Source organism: Mesoplodon bidens, assembly GCF_964165515.1.
Source record: "Mesoplodon bidens genome assembly, chromosome: 8".
NCBI classification, from domain to species: Eukaryota; Metazoa; Chordata; class Mammalia; order Artiodactyla; family Ziphiidae; genus Mesoplodon; species Mesoplodon bidens.
In genome coordinates, this window is record NC_138165.1 from 94,663,885 (window position 1) to 94,683,751 (window position 19,867).

The following is a 19,867-nucleotide window of genomic DNA, read 5'->3' on the forward strand; positions in this document are numbered from 1 at the left end:
GAGGAGATTCCTTTCTTCTCTACATCAGGGGGTCTTTTCTCCAATAATGTGCCTTTAAACCCAAGGGACATGCCTCCTGGACCATAGGGAGACACCTTCTACCTGAGAGGTCTCTTCCTTTCTGGAGCTCCTGAAATCTTCCCAGCAGGTTCTTGTTTTAGATGCAGTGGTCCCAGGACAGTGCTGAAGACAGGGCCTGCCTCTAGAGGATAGCCTGCTGTGGGGATAAATGCCATCAGTCCCTGTTATGGAGGGCTCCCCGGCCTGTAGCCCCCATTCCCATCCATTGGTGCGGGGGGGAGTGTACCTTTTCTTTCTTCCTTCCTTCCTTCCTTCCTTCCTCCCTTCCTTCCCTTCCCTTTCCTCCCTCCCTTCCTTCCTTCCTTCCTTCCTTCCCTCCCTCCCTCCCTCTCTCCTTCCTTTTTTCTTTTTTTTTTTTTTAACCCTACTTGGAGCTGCCAGGGTAAAGAGTTGAGAGGTTCAGCTCTTTTAGCTGATGTGTGATGCTGGAAGCACTGGTTTTCTGTTCACAGAAGATCCTGGTTTGGGAGCTTATTTATATCTTCTCCTGCCTTCCAGCTTCCTCCATCCCAGATGAGCTGCATGTGATGACCTACTTCCAATCCAGGGCCAGGGCAGCTGAAATAGGACAGGATAGGATTAAACAGGGGTAAATTGGATTGCTTTCTGATCTCAGGCTTAGTGACTAGTTTTAGTATTTGGTGGAGTTTCAATGTATAGGGAAGCCCAGCTGCTTTAGAAGGATGGCTGTTTATGGAGATTGTGCAGTTTACCAGAAAGGGATGTTTGGCAGGCCCATTGGTTAGAATCATAATCCATACTGGAAAGCTTAAACCTTCACTCACTGGATAGCTTGCAACCAGCTTCCCAGAGCCCTAATTTCTCCATCTGTAACACAGGGAGACTACTTGTTGTCCTTCCTTAAATTCCACTTGTTTTAGAAATGAAAGATGAGTAAGGTGCCTTTATTTTTATAAAGAATTCATTTAGACCTCATCTTCATTGCCCACTGTCTGTGTTTATATTTTGGCAAAAATAACATTTTTTTCTAGAGACCACCATAATTTCCTCCTATCCAGATTATTTCAGTTCAGTTCAATATATATTTATTTATTTGTTTTTTAAAGTTGTTTATTGAAGTATAGTTGAATTACAATTACTGCTGTACAGCAGTGACTCAGTTATACATACATATATACATTCTTTTTCATATTCTTTTCTATTATGGTTTGTCACAGGATACTGAATATAGTTCCCTGTGCTATACAGTAGGACCTTGTTGTTTATCCATTCTATATATACCAGTTTGCATCTGCTAATCCCAAATTCCCAATCCAACCCTCTCCCAGGCCCCTCCCCCTTGGCAACCACCAGTCTATTTTCTACAACGTATATTTATTGAGTTCTTTCTATATGCCAGATATTATTCTAGGCACTGGAGGTAAAGCAATGCCTGTTTGTCATAGAGTTTCCATTCTGGTTGGGGAGACAGTGGGCTTATTAAAATGAGTGAACTGCGGACTCCCCTGGTGGTGCAGCGGTTAAGAATCCACCTGCCAATGCAGGGGACATGGGTTTGAACCCTGGTCGGGGAAGATCCCACATGCTTTGGAGCAACTAAGCCCGTGCGCCACAACTACTGAAGCCCGCCCACCTAGATCCCGTGCTCCGCAACAAGAGAAGCCACGGCAGTGAGAAGCCCGCGCACCGCAACAAAGAGTAGCCCCTGCTCGCCGCAACTAGAGAAAGCCTGTGTGCAGCAACGAAGACCCAACCCAGCCAAAAAGAAATAAAATATTAAATTACTTAAAACTTAAAAAAATGAATTTTGTAGCATGTAGGAATGTGATAAAAGCTCCAGAGAAATACAAAGCAGGAAGGGGGGGATGAGGAGTGCTGAGTTGGATAGCCAGGGTAGACCTCACTTAGAAGGTGACATTTGAACAAAGACATTCGAACAAAGCAGTGCAGCTCTCTGAGGGAAAAGACTATGCAGGGAGAATGGTCTTCAAAGGCCACTGGAGTATGGTCAATATGGAAGTATGCCTGGAGTGGTTGAGGAGCTATGAGGAGGCCAGTTTGAATGGGAAAAGTGAAGAAGGGGGAGAACAGTAGGGAACGAGGACAGGAAGGTAATAGGGACCAGATGTAGGCCTTAAAGACCTTATATTTTACATAGAGTGGGGATCTATTGGAGAGTTGGATCAGAGGAGTTCTGAGATCTACCTTATGTTCTAAAAGATTGCTCTTCAGGGGCTTCCCTGGTGGCGCAGTGGTTGAGAGTCCGCCTGCCGACGCAGGGGACACGGGTTTGTGCCCCAGTCCGGGAAGATCCCACTTGCCGCGGAGCGGCTGGGCCCGTGAGCCATGGCCGCTGAGCCTGCGCGTCTGGAGGCTATGCTCCGCAACGGGAGAGGCCGCAACAGTGAGAGCCCGCGTACGGCAAAAAAAAAAAAAAAAAAAAAAAAGATTGCTCTTCATTCTTGTATTGTGATGAACAGTGAGGAATGGGGGAGGATGGGAAGTGGGGTGGGCAGTTAGGAGGCTATTGTAATAATCCACATGAGAGATAATGGTGTCCTGGACTGGAGTGGTACCAATGGAGTGGTGAAAAGTAGTCAGATTTTGAATATATTTTGAAGATGGAACAAATAAGTTTTCTTGACTGATTAGATGTGAGAGTGTAACAAAGGAAAGCAGTCAAGGATGACTCCATGGTTTTTGGCCCGAGCAACTGGAAAGATGGAATCGCCATTAACTGAAATGGGGAAGGCTGTTAGTGGAGTGGTAGTGGGTGGGAAAACTCTAGTTTAGTTTTGAACGTTAAGTCTATTAGCTGAAAATTTTCAAACATACACAAAAGTAGAGAGATTAGTTCAGTGAACCCTATCACCACTTCGATAGCTACCATATATATCCTTTTTTTACTTAAGTATTTTGAAACAACTCCTGGGCAACATATGTTATCCATGAGTACATCGGAATGTATCTCTGACAAATCAGAAATTTTGTTTTTGTTTTTCACAAAACCACAGTACTTCACTAAGACTTGTCTGGGTTAACACAAATATGTATACAGTATTGTGTTTTTAAATCTGGATTTTTTTTTCCTAAAAGGTGAACTAGGGGGAATTACCTTGTAAAGGAATTATTTGCTTTTTCCAAATAATTTGTTAAACACTAGATTGAAATATTTTGCTTATCTGGTATGTAAACAATTTAATGTAGAGAAATTAAATTTACATCCAAACTTTTTAGGCTATTGCATCAAGCAATAATTAATAATTTTATGAGGAAGTGTAATAAGAAAAACGTTCCCATCCTTGTGAGCATACAATCTAAAGGATTAGAAATATGTAAACAGGGCCTTCCCTGGTGGCGCAGTGGCTAAGAATCCGCCTGCCAATGCAGGGGACACAGGTTCGAGCCCTGGTCCAGGAAGATCCCACATGCCGCAGAGCAACTAAGCTGGTGCGCCACAACTACTGAGGCTGCACGCTAGAGCCCGCGAGCCACAACTACTGAAGCCCACGCGCCTAGAGCCCGTGGTCTGCAACAAGAAAAGCCACCGCAATGTGAAGCCCACACACCGCAACGAAGAGTAGCCCCGCCCCCCTCGCTGCAACTAGAGAAAGTCCGCACGCAGCAACGAAGACCTAACGCAGCCAAAAGAAAAAATATATATATATGTAAAAATATGTAAACAGTTTTACATCTAGCAATTATCACACAAAGTGCTGAGAGGATTTGGAATGAAAGTCTGAGTAGTGCCTGGAATTTAGAGAATGTCTGGAAGGTTTGAGCATTTGCGCTTGTTTTGAGTGCATATGTATTTTAACTTTTCAGGAGGGGAGAAGGAACTTAAAGTCTTTGAACACATAAAAGTAGAGAGATGGCATGCTAAACCCCCCAATACCCCGATCCCACAAATTCAGCTGTTATCAACATTTTATCACACTGGCTCTACCTAGTCCCTTGTTTAATTTTAATTTTAATTCCCTTGTTTAAAGGGTATATAGGAATATACCCTTCACCCAGATTCACTAACTGTTAACATTTTGCCACAATTGGTTTTGTCATATTTTTCTGAACCATTTCGGAGTAAGTTGTAAATACCATGCCCCTTTACCTTTAAAAAACTTGTGTTTCTTAAGATCAAAGATATTTACTTATATAACCACAGTATAATTAATGGGATTAATGAAATCAGGAAAGTCAACACTGATATAATACTATTAACTAATCCACATCCCATATTCAGATATTGCCAATTGTTCCAATAATGTTCTTTATACCAATCTTTCTCCTGGTCCAGGATCCAACCCAAGATCATGCTTTGTGTTTGGTTATGATATCTCTTTTGCCTCTAACCTGAACCATTCCTCATCCTTCCTTTCTTTTATGATAGTGATTTATATTTTGAGTATATCTGATGTTTCTTTGTGATTTGAGTATATCTGATGTTTGGGTATATCTGATTTTTTTGTGCGATTTGATTCCAGTTATACATTTTTGGCAGAAACACTATATAAGTGATGATGTGTCCTCTTAGTACATCATTTCTGGAGGCCGATGATGTTGCTTTTTCCCATTATTGGTGAAGTTACCTCTGATGACTTGGTTAAGGTGGGCTAGGTAGAGTTCTGTTGCTGTTTTGTTTTCTTTTAACTAGACTTTATATTTTAGAACAGTTTTAGATTTAAAGAAAAATCAAGTAGTGCAGAGAGTTCATATATTATACCTTGCCCCTACACACAATTTCCCCTATTATTAACATCTTACATTGTTTTGATACATTTGTTACAATCAGTGAACCAGTATTGATATACAGTTGACCCTTGAAAAACACAGGGCTTGGGGGTGCTGACCCTCGCACAATGGAAAATCCGAGTTTAACTTTACAGTCAGCTCTCCATATCCGAGGATTCAACCAACTGTGGATTATGTAGTACTGTAGTATGCATTTATTGAAAAAAATTCGCATGTAAGTGGATCCATGTGGTTCATCAAACTCGTGTTGTTCAAGGGTGAACTGTATTATCAACTAAAACCTGTATTTTATTCAGATTTCCTTAATTCTTACCTAATTTTCTTTTTCTGTTCCAAGATCTCATTACACATCATTTAGCTGTCCTTGGGCTCCTCTGGCTCTAACAGTTTCTTAGAAGTTTCTTGTTTTTGATGACCTTGACAATTTTTTTTTAACATCTTTATTGGAGTATAATTGCTTTACAGTGTTGTGTTAGTTTCTGCTGTATAACAAAGTGAATCAGCTATATGCATATGTATATCCCCATATCCCCTCCCTCTTGCATCTTCCTCCCACCCTCCTTATCCCACCCCTCTAGGTGGTCACAAATCACCAAGCTGATCTCCCTGTGCCATGCAGCTACTTCCCACTAGCTATCTATTTTACATTTGGTAGTGTATATATGTCCATGCCACTCTCTCACTTTGTCCCAGCTTACCCTTCCCCCTCCCCGTGTCCTCAAGTCCATTCTCTACATCTGTGTCTTTATTCCTGTCCTGCCCCTAGGTTCATCAGAACCTTTTTTTTTTTTTTTTTTTTAGATTCCATATATATGTGTTAGCATACGGTATTTGTTTTTCTCTTTCTGACTTACTTCACTCTGTATGACAGACTCTAGGTCCATCCACCTCACTACAAATAACTCGGTTTCGTTTCTTTTATGGCTGAGTAATATTGCATTGTATATATGCGCTACATCTTCTTTATCCATTCATCTGTCGGTGGACACTTAGGTTGCTTCCATGTCCTGGCTATTGTAAATAGTGCTGCAATGAACATTGTGACCTTGACAATTTTGAGAAGTACTGGTCAGGTATTTTGTAGGATGCTCCTCTACTGGAGTTTGCCTGGTGTTTCTCATGCCTAGACTGGGATTATGGGTTTTGGGGAGGAAGATCACAAAAGTGAAATGCCATTTTCATCATATATCAAGGGCATATACTATCTACATGACTTAGGACTTGGTGTTGACCTTGATCACCTGGCAGAAGTGATGTTTGTCAGATTTGTCTACTGTTACTACTTTTGCCCTACTCCACCTCCCTTTCCATACGGTACTCTTTGGAAAGAAGTCACTTTGCACAGCCCAAGCTTAAGGAATGGGGGTTATACTCCCCCTCCTTTAGGGCTGAGTATCTACATAATTTGGGGGGAGTTTTTCTGCATAGGAGATTTGTCTCTTTATCACATTTGTGAATATATTCAACCATTTATTTATATCAGGGACTCATGGATATTTTATACTTTGGGTCATGAACCACTATTTATTTAATTTTATTGCTCAAATTGTTCGAGCTTTGGTCATTGGGAGTTCTTTCAGTTAGCTCCTGTGACATACACCCACCAATCTGTTTTTTTGTTTGTTTGTTTTAGGAACACTTTCTTTCTGGCACTACCAGATGCTTCAGGCTCATTTTGTATGTTTCCTGTCCCAGTCTGAGAATCAGCCATTTCTCTAGGGAACCCTGGTTCCTTGTAATGTAGTGGTATTAGAAACTAAGACCTAAATGCTACCTGTGCTCCTTGCTACTAGGGTGTTTGCTGTAGTATTTTAAAGCAAAAGCAACCCCCTGGCATCATGTTGTTTAATACCTTAAAGTGTCTGTAAAAAATAAGGATATCTTCTTAAAAGATGTGAAAATGTCAAAATGTCCTGTGGCTGCCAGAAAAAATTACCACAAATTTAGTGACTTAAAACAACAGAAATTCTCTCACAGTTCTGGAAGCCAGAATTCTGAAATCAGGCTGTCTGAAGAACCCCATTCCCTCAGAATGTTCTAAGGAAGAATCCATTCTTGCCTCTTCCACCTTCTGGTAGCCCCAGGTATTCCTCTTCACTCTGATCTGTACCTCCTTGGTCACACTGCCTCTTCCTTTTTTCTGTGTATTCTCTGTGTCTGTCCCAGCTCCCTCTGCCTCACTAGGGACACTTGTTATTGGGTTTACCGCCCACCCACATAATCCAGGAAAATTCCTTAATCCTTTCAATATCATCCTCTCAAAATCCTCAATCACATATTTTGCCATATAAAGTAATATTTACAGGTTCCTGGAATTAACACAAGGATATATTGGAGGGGGGGTCACCACTCAGTAAACTACAATAACTAAAAAAATTAATAATGATTTCTTAATGTTATCTATGTTCTTAATATTCCCCCATCCATGTTCAGATTTCTCTATTGTATCAAAAGTATCTTTTTTTTTTTTTTTTTTTGCGGTATGCGGGCCTCTCACTGTTGTGGCCTCTCCCGTTGCGGAGGACAGGCTCCGGACGCGCAGGCTCAGCGGCCGTGGCTCACAGGCCTAGTCGCTCTGCGGCATGCGGGATCTTCCCGGACCGGGGCACGAACCCATGTCCCCTGCATTGGCAGGCAGACTCTCAACCACTGCGCCACCAGGGAACTCCTCAAAAGTATCTTTTTTGCAGTTGGCTTATTTGAATCAGGATCTAAACAAGGTCCACTCATTCATGTAATTATGTCTCTTAAGTCTCTTATGATATAGAACACCTCACTCTTTTTTTATACTCTGAAATTGTCGGAGAAATTAGGTAGTTCCCCTGTACATTGGCCTACATTCTGGATTGGTCAAATAGCTTTCTTGTGACGACATTTCTCTTTATTTCCTGAAAACTGGAAGTTGGAGCCAAAAGTTTGATTAAGATTCAGAGTCAACTAATTTTTAGACAAAAATACACTACTTCCTAAGTATTACTGTGTAGTTCAAATTGCATCACATCATGAGACATAATTTATAGCTGCCCCACATTTCATGATCTAAGATTGATTAAAATATATAAGTGATAGCAAATGTCCTTTCAGTGTAAAAATCCCCCATCAACCCTCTAATGATTTTAGCATTTATCAATGACTGTTGCCCAAATCAAATATTTATTAAGCATCTTTGTTCTGGTCCCGATTATTTTCCTTAGGTTAGTTTCATCTTTTATTGTCCCCTTTATTTCTGTAGCAGACTATTTAGAAAAGTTCTTTTCACCCTCCAGCTCTCTTGAGATCTCCAAATCCATTAGGTCTAGGGACATCTGAGACTGAGGGGGTACAATCTATCTCGCCTGGCGAGATCATTAATTGAGTCAGTGTTTCCTAAAGTTCACACTTGGAGCCCAGGAAGCAGGTGGTTGTAATTGGAGCCTGTGGGTGGGTGGGGTTAGGGGAAGGTGGGTAGAGGGAAGCATGGCGGATCTGGCGATCTCTCCTTTCCTGGGGTCAAACCCAAAGGCTTACTGGAAGGAACTACGAGAAAATTCTTTAATAAAGCCTGAGCTCTTTGATTTTAGAGGAGCGAATTAAGGCACGGCCGAAGAAAGAGTCCATAGGGGTTAGGTAGAATCAAGGTATAGCGGGTCCTGGAGCGCCAGAGCTTAGCGTTTCAGGGATTTAACCTTGAGACTACATCTCCCAGGATTCCACTCGACGAGTCCCACCCCCGTTGAAGCGATTGCGTGTGCGCGAGCCCTGTGACCGCCTGCCCTCCCAAACTCCACAATCCCAGAGGTTCCGCGCGCCTGCCTCCCTCCCGCTGGGATCGCCCCTTCAGGCCCTCAGTCCGTCCGCTGGGGGCGCGCGCAGTGCGTGGCTGGCGGCAGCGGCGCCGGCGGCTGATAGCGCGGGCCGTGTGGCCGTGCGTGGTTGCTAGGGGCGCCTGAGGCCGCCCGCTCGCCCGGAAGGCCAAGGGAGGAAGCAGCCCGGAGCCCGCGCCCATCCGGGGCGAAGCTGAGTCCGCTGGGTGAGTGTGGCCGCGGAGCTGGGAAAACGACCCTCCGCCGCCCCGACTCTCCCGCCCCTCCCTCTGCCCGAGTCCTTTCACACGGCCCCCAGCCCTCTGGCCACTCCTGCCCCAGCCCTGCTTCCTGCCCGCCACCTCTCCATCCCCTGGGAGGAGAGGGGGCCGCGTCCTCCCACCCTGCCAGGACTTCGCGCCTCTTCGGAACCCTTCTCCACCCCCCCTCCGCCCCCTTCCCCGCCACGCCCAGTGAACTTAGTCGCCCCGCCTCTGGGTGCCCCGAACCCTGCAGTATCCTCTCACCCTGGGCCTCGGTGCCTCGTCTTTCCCGCTCCGCTGCAGTTTAAATTCTCCCTGCTTGGGTGTGAGCCCAAGCTTCTCTCAGGCCTCACGGCTGAATTTTACATGGATACCCACTTTTTAACTTCCCCATCTTCACTGTCTGTAGAGAAATACTTTTCTAAACTAGAGATTCAAACAGCATCCGAGATGCTGTGGAATTGAATTCTTCATGTATCCATACATCCATTACTTCATTTAATCATTCAACAATTTTTAATAAACATCGACAAATATTTAGTGAGCCAGGGCACTGTGGAAGGCCCGGGGCGGGGAGAGGGGGGATACAGTGGTGAGCAAGGCAGGCGTGTTTTCACAGAGCTTATAGTCTAGGGGAGATTTTAATCAGGTAAACAGCATTTGCCATATGTGGTGTGTGTGTTCTGATAGAACACTAGAAGGATATTTTACCCAAATTTACTTGGAAAACTATATTATCCCCACTCCTGGTCTTCACATTCCCATTCTGGATCTAGGAAATGTGTTTTTTTTTTTTTTTTTTTTTTTTTGCGGTACGCGGGCCTCTCACTGTTGTGGCCTCTCCTGTTGCGGTCCTGTTACGGAGCACAGGCTCCGCACGCGCAGGCTCGGCGGCCATGGCTCACGGGCCTAGCCGCTCCGCGGCATGTGGGATCTTCCCGGACCGGGGCACGAACCCGTGTCCCCTGCATCGGCAGGCGGGCTCTCAAAACCACTAGGAAATGTTTTAATCCTTCCTTCCTTATCCATGCTCTCTCAGTTACTCCAGATCCCATCTTCCTTAACGTCATTACCTGTTGATTTAGCCAGTCAACGAGTAAGCTGGGAGACCCTTTGGGACAGTGTTCTAGCCCATCCTTAATTTCTTGCAATAAATACTGAGGCATTGTTTGCATAAAAACCACTCACTTGGTGCCCGTAAAGTTACCAGCTGCTTATTCATTGGGCTGAATGGAGCATTGAAAAATTGTCACGTGTTTTCTGGGAATAAAGAGGTGAGAGGACATTCCAGATACAAAGTAGCTTTAGTAAAGATACTAAAGTAGCTTTAGTAAAGGCCTGAAAAGAGAACTGGAAACAGTCGGATAGACCTGAGCTGTGTTTGGAGGGAACCAGCCCGGGACAAATAGGAATAGGGAAATAAGATCACAAAGGGCTTTGGATGTTTTGCTGAAGAGTTAGAACTAGATCCTCCAGAGCAGTGGTTTTCAAGCAGGATATTCAGGGGCCTGAGACTTCCAAGGGATAGACATGCACATACAGTTTTAGAAGAATCAGTTCCCAGATCCTCAGCTTACAAATGAACGCTTCTAAAACTGACCTTACAAAAAAGGGGTGGAGAGTGTCATATCTCTCACGCTCTCGAATTTTACTATAGTATATTTTTCTGAGTATTAAAACCTCAGGTTGGCAAACAGGGAATATTTTGGAAATATTAATTTCAGGGGGGCCTTCTTTGGTGTTTGATTAAGTTACCTCAAAAACCTAGAAGGGCTCCTGCGGCTGGCGCCGGGGGATAGCACGCATGCGTCTTGTCCTTGAATGGGTGGCACCCTTAACCTCGTGGCGGCGGCAGGAGCCGTGGGCGTGCTGCTGGCAGTGCGGCTATGGGTAGTCCTGCGTCCCCGCGCCGCTGTGCCCCGGCGGTCTCTCAGCCTCTTGGTGGCCTCTTGGTGGTGGCTGGGTCCAGTGGGCATACCACTGAGATCCTGAGGCTGCTCGAGAACTTGTCCGATGCCTACTCTCGTAGACATTATATCATTGCTGACACTGATGAAATGAGTGCCCGTAAAATAAATTCTTTTCAAGTAAATCGAGCTGATAGAAACTCCAGTGCTCCGTTTCCCGAATACTATATTCACCGTATTCCCAGAAGCCGGGAGGTCCAGCAGTCCTGGATGTCCACGGTACTCACCACCTTGTACTCTGTGTGGCTCTCCTTTCCCCTGACTCACCGAGTGAAGCCAGATTTGGTAAGAAAACTGAGCCATATGGGAAAAAATTGACTTGCCCAAAGTCTGAGGGCCACTAAGTGGATCCAAACCCGGAAAGCCTGAGACTGCAGCATCTATACTCTAATCATTGTACTATTCTACCCTTCTGTTCGGGACATAACTATTGAATTCATGAATAAATTTCCTAATAGGGTCATACAGATGAGACCACCCAGAAAAAACAAACAAACAAACAGAAAAACCCTAGAAGTCTTCCTGTCTTCCCATGTGTAATACACACTGCTGTTAGAGTGAAGCTTGTTCCTTGTTGGGATATTCTGAATTCAGAAGAACACAACAGTTGGAGACTTCCCTGGTGGTCCAGTGGTTAAGACTCCGCCCTCCCAATGCAGGGGGCTCAAGTTCGATCCCTCGTCAGGGAACTAGGTCCTGCATGCTGCAACTAAAAGATCCTGCATGCAGCAATGAAATTCCTATATGCTGCATCCAAGACCTGGTGCAGTGAAATGAATAAATAAATATTTTTAAAAAAGAACACAACAGTTAAATTGTCTAAAATGTTTTTCGGGACCACGGATTTTTCAAGCTGTATTGGATAAAAGTTGCATAAAAATTTTTAAAAGAGATTCCTTTTAGTTTAGATGTGTGTTAATCAGATAGTTAAAACTCATTTTATTAAATCGTCATGAAATGTTTATTTCAATTACAGTTAATCCTTACCTTAGTTCTTCCTATAAAATGTTTAGTATTTTCTACCTCCTCTTAATAAAAGGATAAACTTGTTTAAACTTGTGATGAAAATTTTAGAGTTCAACTTTAAGATGTGCAAGGAATACATGGGGTTGATTTTTTTTTTTTTTTTTTTTTTTGGCTCTACTGCATGGCTTGCAGGATCTCAGTTCCCCAACCAGGGATTGAACCTGGGCCATGGCAGTGAAAGTCTGGAATCCTAACCACTAGGCCGCCAGGAACTCCCCAAGGAATACATGGTTTTAAAAATTCCTAGGGGAATACATGAGTAAAATCATTGGAAGAGTATATTGCAGGAAAACCATGGAAGGGTAATTAGCAGGAAGGTAACATCAGATTTGTGCTTGAGATTACGACTGTAGTGTCAGTGTGCAGTTTGAATAAGTAAGATTTTAGACTGAAGGCAGGGAGCCAATGAGAAAACTAGAGACCAGACTAGAGATGATGAGGGCTTTATAGTGGTTGCAGTGAGGGAGAGGGTTTAGAGAGATATTAACAGTGGTAGAGTGGACAAAACCTGGTGGCAAAGTAGATGTAGGGAGAGTGGGACAAAGAGCAGTCTGGAATGATCCTTGTTTTCTGACTTTAGTGATTAAGTGGGTGGTGATGCAGGAGGAACTATTAGGAGGAGGACTTTGAGGAGAAAGATAAAGGAGTTTGGGCATGCTGAATTGAGGTTCCTGCAGCACATCAAGGAAGAAAGGCCTGGGAGGTGGTTCTGTAGGTCTGAGTGATGAAAGAAAGTTGAGAATGTAGGAGATGGTTGAGGCCATGGGATAAAAGAGGTTGCTTTGGGAGAGTATGTGTTAATAGTTGCAACTGCCATTTATTTATTTATTTATTTATTCATTCATTCATTCAGCGGTACTGGGCCCGTCAGTGCCGTGGCCCCTCCTGCTGCGGACCACAGGCTCTGGACGCGCAGACTCAGCGGCCATGGCTAACGGGCCCAGCTGCTCCGCAGCACCTGGGATCCTCCCGGACTGGGGCACGAACCTGTGTCCCCTGCATTGGCAGGCAGACTCTCAACCACTGTACCACCAGGGAAGCCCCGCAACTGCCATTTATTGAGCTCTTACTATGTGCCAGGCCAAGTGAGAAGGCTGAGCACAGAGGAGCACCAACTTTGAGAGAGTAGGTAGGGGAAAAGGGATGGAAGAAGGGAGGCAGAATATTTATAACCAAATCCAAAAATGAATATGTAAATGAAAAATCCCTTGCTGAAAAACTATTTTTTTTCTGTTTTCTACTATTTTATTAAAATTTTATTCTATTTATTTTTTATACTGCAGGTTCTCAGTAGTTATCCATTTTGTACATATCAGTATATATATGTCAATCCCAATCTCCCAGTTCATCCCACCGCCACCGCCCCACCCCCATACCCTGCTTTTCCCCCCTTGTTGTCCACTTTTGTTCTCTACATCTGTGTCTCTATTTCTCCCTTGCCAACTGGTTCATCTGTACCACTTTTATAGATTCCACATATATGCATTAATATACGATACTTGTTTTTCTCTTTCTGACTTACTTCACTCTGTATGACAGCCTCTAGGTCCATCCACGTTTCTACAAATGACCCAATTTCATTCCTTTTCATGGCTGAGTAATGTTCCATCGTATATATGTACCACATCTTCTTTATCCATTCATCTGTCGATGGGCATTTAGGTTGCTTCCATGACCTGGATATTGTAAATAATGCTGCAGTGAACATTGGGGTGCATGTGTCTTTTTGAATTATGGTTTTCTCTGGGTATATGCCCAGTAGTGGGATTGCTGGGTTGTATGGTAATTCTATTTTTAGTTTTTTAAGGAACCTCCATACTGTTCTCCATAGTGGCTGTATCAATTTACATTCCCACCAACAGTGCAAGAGGGTTCCCTTTTCTCCACACCCTCTCCAGCATTTATTGTTTGTAGATTTTCTGGTGGTGCCCATTCTAACCGGTGTGAGGTAATACCTCATTGTAGTTTTAATTTGCATTTCTCTAATAATTAGTGACGTTGAGCATCTTTTCATGTGTTTGTTGGCCATCTGTATGTCTTCTTTGGAGAAATGTCTCTTTAGGTCTTCTGCCCATTTTTGGATTGGGTTGTTTGTTTTCTTGATATTGAGCTGCATGAGCTGCTTGTAAATTTTGGAGATTAATCCTTTGTCAGTTGCTTCATTTGCAAATATTTTCTCCCATTCTGAGGGTTGTCTTTTCGTCTTGTTTATGGCTTCCTTTGCTGTGCAAAAGCTTTTGAGTTTCATTATTTCCCATTTGTTTATTTTTGTTTTTATTTCCATTACTCTAGGAGGCGGATCAAAAAAGATCTTGCTGTGACTTATGCCAAAGAGTGTTCTTCTGATGTTTTCCTCTAGAATTTTATAGTGTCCAGTCTTACATTTAGTTCTGTAATCCATTTTGAGTTTATTTTTGTGTGTGGTGTTACGGAGTGTTCTAATTTCTTTCTTTTACATGTAGCTGTCCAGTTTTCCCAGCACCATTTATTGAAGAGACTGTCTTTTCTCCATTGTATATCCTTGCCTCCTTTGTCATAGATTAGTTGACCATAGGTGCGTGGGTTTATCTCTGGGCTTTCTATCCTGTTCTATTGATCTATATTTCTTTTTTTGGTGCCAGTACCATATTGTCTTGATTACTGTAGCTTTGCAGTATAGTCTGAAGTCAAGGAGTTTGATTCCTCTAGCTCCGTTTTTTTTTTAAATTAATTAATTTATTTATTTTTGGCTATGTTGGGTCTTCATTTCTGTGCGAGGGCTTTCTCTAGTTGTGGCAAGCGGGGGCCACTCTTCATCGCGGTGCGCAGGCCTCTCACTATCGCAGCCTCTCTTGTTGCAGAGAACAGGCTCCAGACGCACAGGCTCAGTAGTTGTGGCTCACGGGCCTAGTTGCTCCGCGGCATGTGGGATCCTCCCAGACCAGGGCTCGAACCCGTGTCCTCTGCATTAGCAGGCAGATTCTCAACCAATGCGCCACCAGGGAAGCCCCCTAGCTCCGTTTTTTCCCCTCAATATTGCTTTGGCTATTTGGGGTCTTTTGTGTCTCCATACAAATTTAAGATTTTTTGTTCTAGTTCTGCAAAAAATGCTGTTGGTAATTTGACAGGGATTGCATTGAATCTGTAGATTGCTTTGGGAAGTAATCATTTTCACAATATTGATTCTTCTAATCCAAGATACAGTATATCTCTCCATCTGTTTGTGTCATCTTTGATTTCTTTCATCAGTGTCTTATAGTTTTCTGTGTACAGGTCTTTTACATCCTTAGGTAGGTTTATTCCTAGGTTTTTATTCTTTTTGTTGCAGTGGTGAATGGGACTGTTTCCTTAATTTCTCTTTCTGATCTTTTGTTATTAGTATATAGGAATGCAAGAGATTTCTGTGCATTAATTTTGTATCCTGCAACTTTACCAAATTCATTGATTAGCTCTAGTAGTTTCCTAGTGGCATCTTTAGGATTATCTACGTATAGTGTGTCATCTGCAAGCAGTGGCAGTTTTACTTCTTTTTCAATTTGTATTTCTTTTGTTTTGTTTTGTTTTGTTTTTTTGTGGTACGCGGGCCTCTCACTGTTGTGGCCTCTCCTGTTGCGGAGCACAGGCTCTGGACGTGCAGGCTCAGCGGCCATGGCTCATGGGCCCAGCCGCTCCGCGGCATGTGGGATCTTCCCAGACTGGGGCACGAACCCATGTCCCCTGCATTGGCAGGCGGACTCTCAACCACTGTGCCACCAGGGAAGCCCCAATTTGTATTTCTTTTATTTCTTTTTCCTCTCTGATTGCCAAGGCTAGGACTTCCAAAACTATGTTGAATAATAGCGGTGAGAGTGGACGTCCTTGTCTTGTTCCTTAGAGGAAGTGCTTTCAGTTTTTCACCATTGAGAATGATGTTTGCTGTGGGTTTGTCATATATGGCCTTTACTCTGTTGAGGTAGGTTCCCTCTATGTCCACTTTCTGGAGAGTTTTTATCATAAATCGATGTTGAATTTTGTCAAAAGCTTTTTCTGCATCTATTGAGATGATCAATGGTTTTTCTTCTTCAATTTGTTAATATGGTGTATCACATTGATTGATTTGCGTATATTGAAGAATCCTTGCATCCCTGGGATAAATCCCATTTGATCATGGTATATGATCCTTTTAATGTGTTGTTGGATTCTGTTTGCTAGTGTTTTGTTGAGGATTTTGCATCTATGTTCATCAGTGATATGGGTCTGTAGTTTCTTTTTTTGTGACATGTTTGTCTGGTTTTGGTATCAGGGTGATGGTGGCCTCGTAGAATGAGTTTGGGAGTTTTCTTCCCTCTGCTATATTTTGGAAGAGTTTGAGGACAGGTGTTAGCTCTTCTCTAAATGTTTGATAGCATTTGCCTGTGAAGCCATCTGGTCCTGGGCTTTTGTTTGTTGGAAAATTTTTAATCACAGTTTCAATTTCATTACTTGTGATTGATCTGTTCATATTTTCTGTTTCTTCCTGGTTCAGTCTTGGAAGGTTGTGCTTTTCTTAGAATTTGTCCATTTCTTCCAGGTTGTCCATTTTATTTGCACCGAGTTGCTTGTAGTAATCTCTCATGATTCTTGTGTTTCTGCACTCAGTTGTTACTTCTCCTTTTTCATTTCTAATTCTGTTGATTTGAGTCTTCTCCCTTTTTTTTCTTAGTGAGTCTGGCTAGTGGTTTGTCAATTTTGTTTATCTTCTCGAAGAACCAGCTTTTAGTTTTACTGATCTTTGCTATTATTTCCTTCATTTCTTTTTCATTTCTTTCTGATCTGATCTTTATGATTTCTTTCCTTCTGCTAACTTTGAGGTTTTTTTGTTCTTCTTTCTCTAATTGCTTTAGGTGTAAGGTTAGGTTGTTTATTTGAGATGTTTCTTGTTTCTTGAGGTAAGATTGTATTGCTATAAAATTCCCTTTTAGAATTGCTTTTGCTGCATCCCATAGGTTTTGGGTCGTCATGTTTTCATTGTCATTTGTTTCTAGGTTTTTTAAAATTTCATCTTTAATTTTTTCAGTGATCTCTTGGTTATTTAGTAGTGAATTGTTTAACTTCCACGTGTTTGTATTTTTTTACAGATATTTCCCTGTAATTGTTATCTAGTCTAATAGTGTTGTGGTTGGAAGAGATACTTGATACGATTTCAGTTTTCTTAAATTTACCAAGTCTTGATTTGTGACCCAGGATATGATCTATTCTGGAGAATGTTCCATGAGCACTTGAGAAGAAAGTGTACTCTGTTGTCTTTGGATGCAATGTTGTATAAATATCAATTAAGTCCATCTTGTTTATTGTGTCATTTAAAGCTTGTGTTTCCTTATTTATTTTCATTTTGGATGATCTGTCCATTGGTGAAAGTGGGGTGTTAAAGTCCCCTACTACTATTGTGTTACTGTCAATTTCCCCTTTTATGGCTGTTAGCATTTGCCTTATGTTTTGAGGTGCTCCTATGCTGGGTGCATAAATATTTACAATTGTTATGTCTTCTTCTTTGATTGATCCTTTGATCATTATATAGTCTCCTTTGTCTCGTAGTAGTCTTTATTTTAAAGTCTATTTTGTCTGATAAGAGAATTGCTACTCCAGCTTTCTTTTGATTTCCGTTTGCATGGAGTATCTTTTTCCATCCCCTCACTTTCAGTCTGTATGTGTCCCTAGGCCTGAAGTGGGTCTCTTGTAGACAGCATATATACGGGTCTTGTTTTTGTATCCATTCAGCCAGTCTGTGTCTTTTGGTTGGAGCATTTAATCCATTTACATTTAAGGTAGTTATCGATATGTATGTTCCTAATACCATTTTCTTAATTGTTTTGTGTTGTAGGTCTTTCCCTTCTATTGTGTTTCCTGCCTAGAGAAGTTCCTTTAGCATTTGTTGTAAAGCTGGTTTGGTGGTGCTGGATTCTCTTAACTTTTGTTTGTCTGTAAAGGTTTTAATTTCTCCATGGAATCTTAATGAGATCCTTGCTGGGTAGAGTAATCTAGTTTGTACTTTTTTCCCCTTCATCACTTTAAATATGTCCTGCTACTCCCTTCTAGCTTGTAGAGTTCCTGCTGAAAGATCAGCTGTTAACCTTATGGGTATTCCCTTGTATGTTATTCGTTGCTTTTCCCTTGCTGCTTTTAATATCTTTTCTTTGTATTTAATTTTTGATAGTTTGATTAATATGTGTCTTGGCATGTTTCTCCTTGGATTTATCCTGTATGGGACTCTCTGCACTTCCTGGACTTGAATGAATATTTCCTTTCCCATGTTAAGGAAGTTTTCAACTATAATCTCTTCAAATATTTTCTCGGAGCCTTTTTTTTTCTCTTCTTCTGGTACCCCTATAATTTGAATGTTGGTGCATTTAATGTTGGCCCAGAGGTCTCTGAGGCTGTCTTCAATTCTTTTCATTCTTTTTTCTTTATTCTGCTCTGCGGTAGTTATTTCCACTTTTTATCTCCAGGTCACTTATCTGTTCTTCTGTCACTAATCTGCCTCAGTTATTCTGATATTGATTGCTTCTAGAGAATTTTTAATTTCATTTATTGTGTTGTTCATCATTGTTTGTTTGCTCTTTAGTTCTTCTAGGCCCTTGTTAAATGTTTCTTGTATTTTCTCCATTCTATTTTCAAGATTTTGGATCATTTTTACTATCATTACTCTGAATTTTTTTTCAGGTAGACTGGCTATTTCCTCTTCATTTGTTTGGTCTGGTGGGTTTTTTTGTTTTTTGGGTTTTTTTTTTTGCGGTTTTCGGGCCTCTCACTGTTGTGGCCTCTCCCATTGCAGAGCACAGGCTCCGGACGCGCAGGCTCAGCGGCCATGGCTCACGGGCCTAGCTGCTCCGTCCATGTGGCATCTTCCCAGACCGGGGCACAAACCCGTGTCCCCTGCATCAGCAGGCAGACTCTCAACCACTGTGCCACCAGGGAAGCCTGGTCTGGTGGGTTTTTACCTTGCTCCTTCATCAGCTGCATATTTCTCTGTCTTCTCATTTTGCTGAATACACTGTGTTTGGGGTCTCCTTTTCGCAGGCTGCAGGTTTGTAGTTCCCATTGTTTTTGGTGTCTGCCCCCAGTGGGTAAGGTTGGTTTAGTGGCTTGTGTAGGCTTCCTGGTGAAGCGGACTGGTGCCTCTGTTCTGGTGGGTGGGGCTGGATCTTGTCTTTCTGGTGGGTGGGGCTGCGTCTAGTGGTGTGTTTTGGTGTGTCTGTGAACTTAGTATGATTTTAGGCAGCCTCTCTGCTAATGGGTGGAGTTGTGTTCCTGTCTTGCTAGTTGTTTGGCATGGAGCATCCAGCACTGGAGCTCGCTGTCCATTGGGTGGAGCTGGGTCCTAGTGTTGAGACGGAGATCTCTGGGAGAGCTCTCGCTGATTGATATTACATGAGGCTTGGAGGTCTCTGGTGGTCCAGTGTCCAGAACTCGGCTCTCCCACCTCAGAGGCTCAGGCCTGACATCAGGCCAGAGCACCAAGATGCTGTCAGCCACATGGCTCGGGAGTAAAAAAAGAAAGGAAGAAAAATAAATAAATAAATAAATAGAAATAAAAATAAAATAAATAAAATAAAAATATTTTTTAAATTATTACAATAAAAAAGTAATTTAAAAGAAAAGAGAGAGCAACCAAACCAATAACAAATCCACTAGTGATACAAGTGCTAGAAACTATACTAAGGTAAACATAAAAATCAGAAACAAGTTGGTGGCAGACGGCAAACCCCAAGTCTCCAGTTGCTCCCAAAGTCCACTGCCTCAATTATGGGTTGATTCTTTGTCTATTCAGGTATTCCACAGATGCAGGGTATCTCGAGTTGATTGTGAGGATTTAATCCACTGCTCCTGAGGCTGCTGGGAGAAATTTCTCTTTCTCATCTTTGTTCGCACAGCTCCTGGGGTTCAGCTTTGGATTTGGCCCCGCCTCTGTGTGTACGTCGCCCTCAGGCTTCTGTTCCCACCCAGACAGGACGGGGTTAAAGCAGCGACTGATTAGGGGGCTCTGGCTCACTCATGCTGGGGGGAGGGAGGGGTACGGTAGTTATAATTGGAATGCGTTGTA

The 19,867-nt window shown here is 42.6% G+C and overlaps 1 protein-coding gene across 1 annotated transcript in view; it reads left to right on the top strand.

The window, feature by feature from the left end:
• Positions 1-8,559: 8,559 nt before the first annotated feature.
• TTLL4 (tubulin tyrosine ligase like 4) overlaps positions 8,560-19,867 on the top strand; it is a 39,531-nt gene continuing 28,223 nt past the window's right edge. The window contains 1 exon segment of the mRNA XM_081242930.1: positions 8,560-8,800. The gene's annotated coding sequence lies outside the window, so the exon portion shown is untranslated.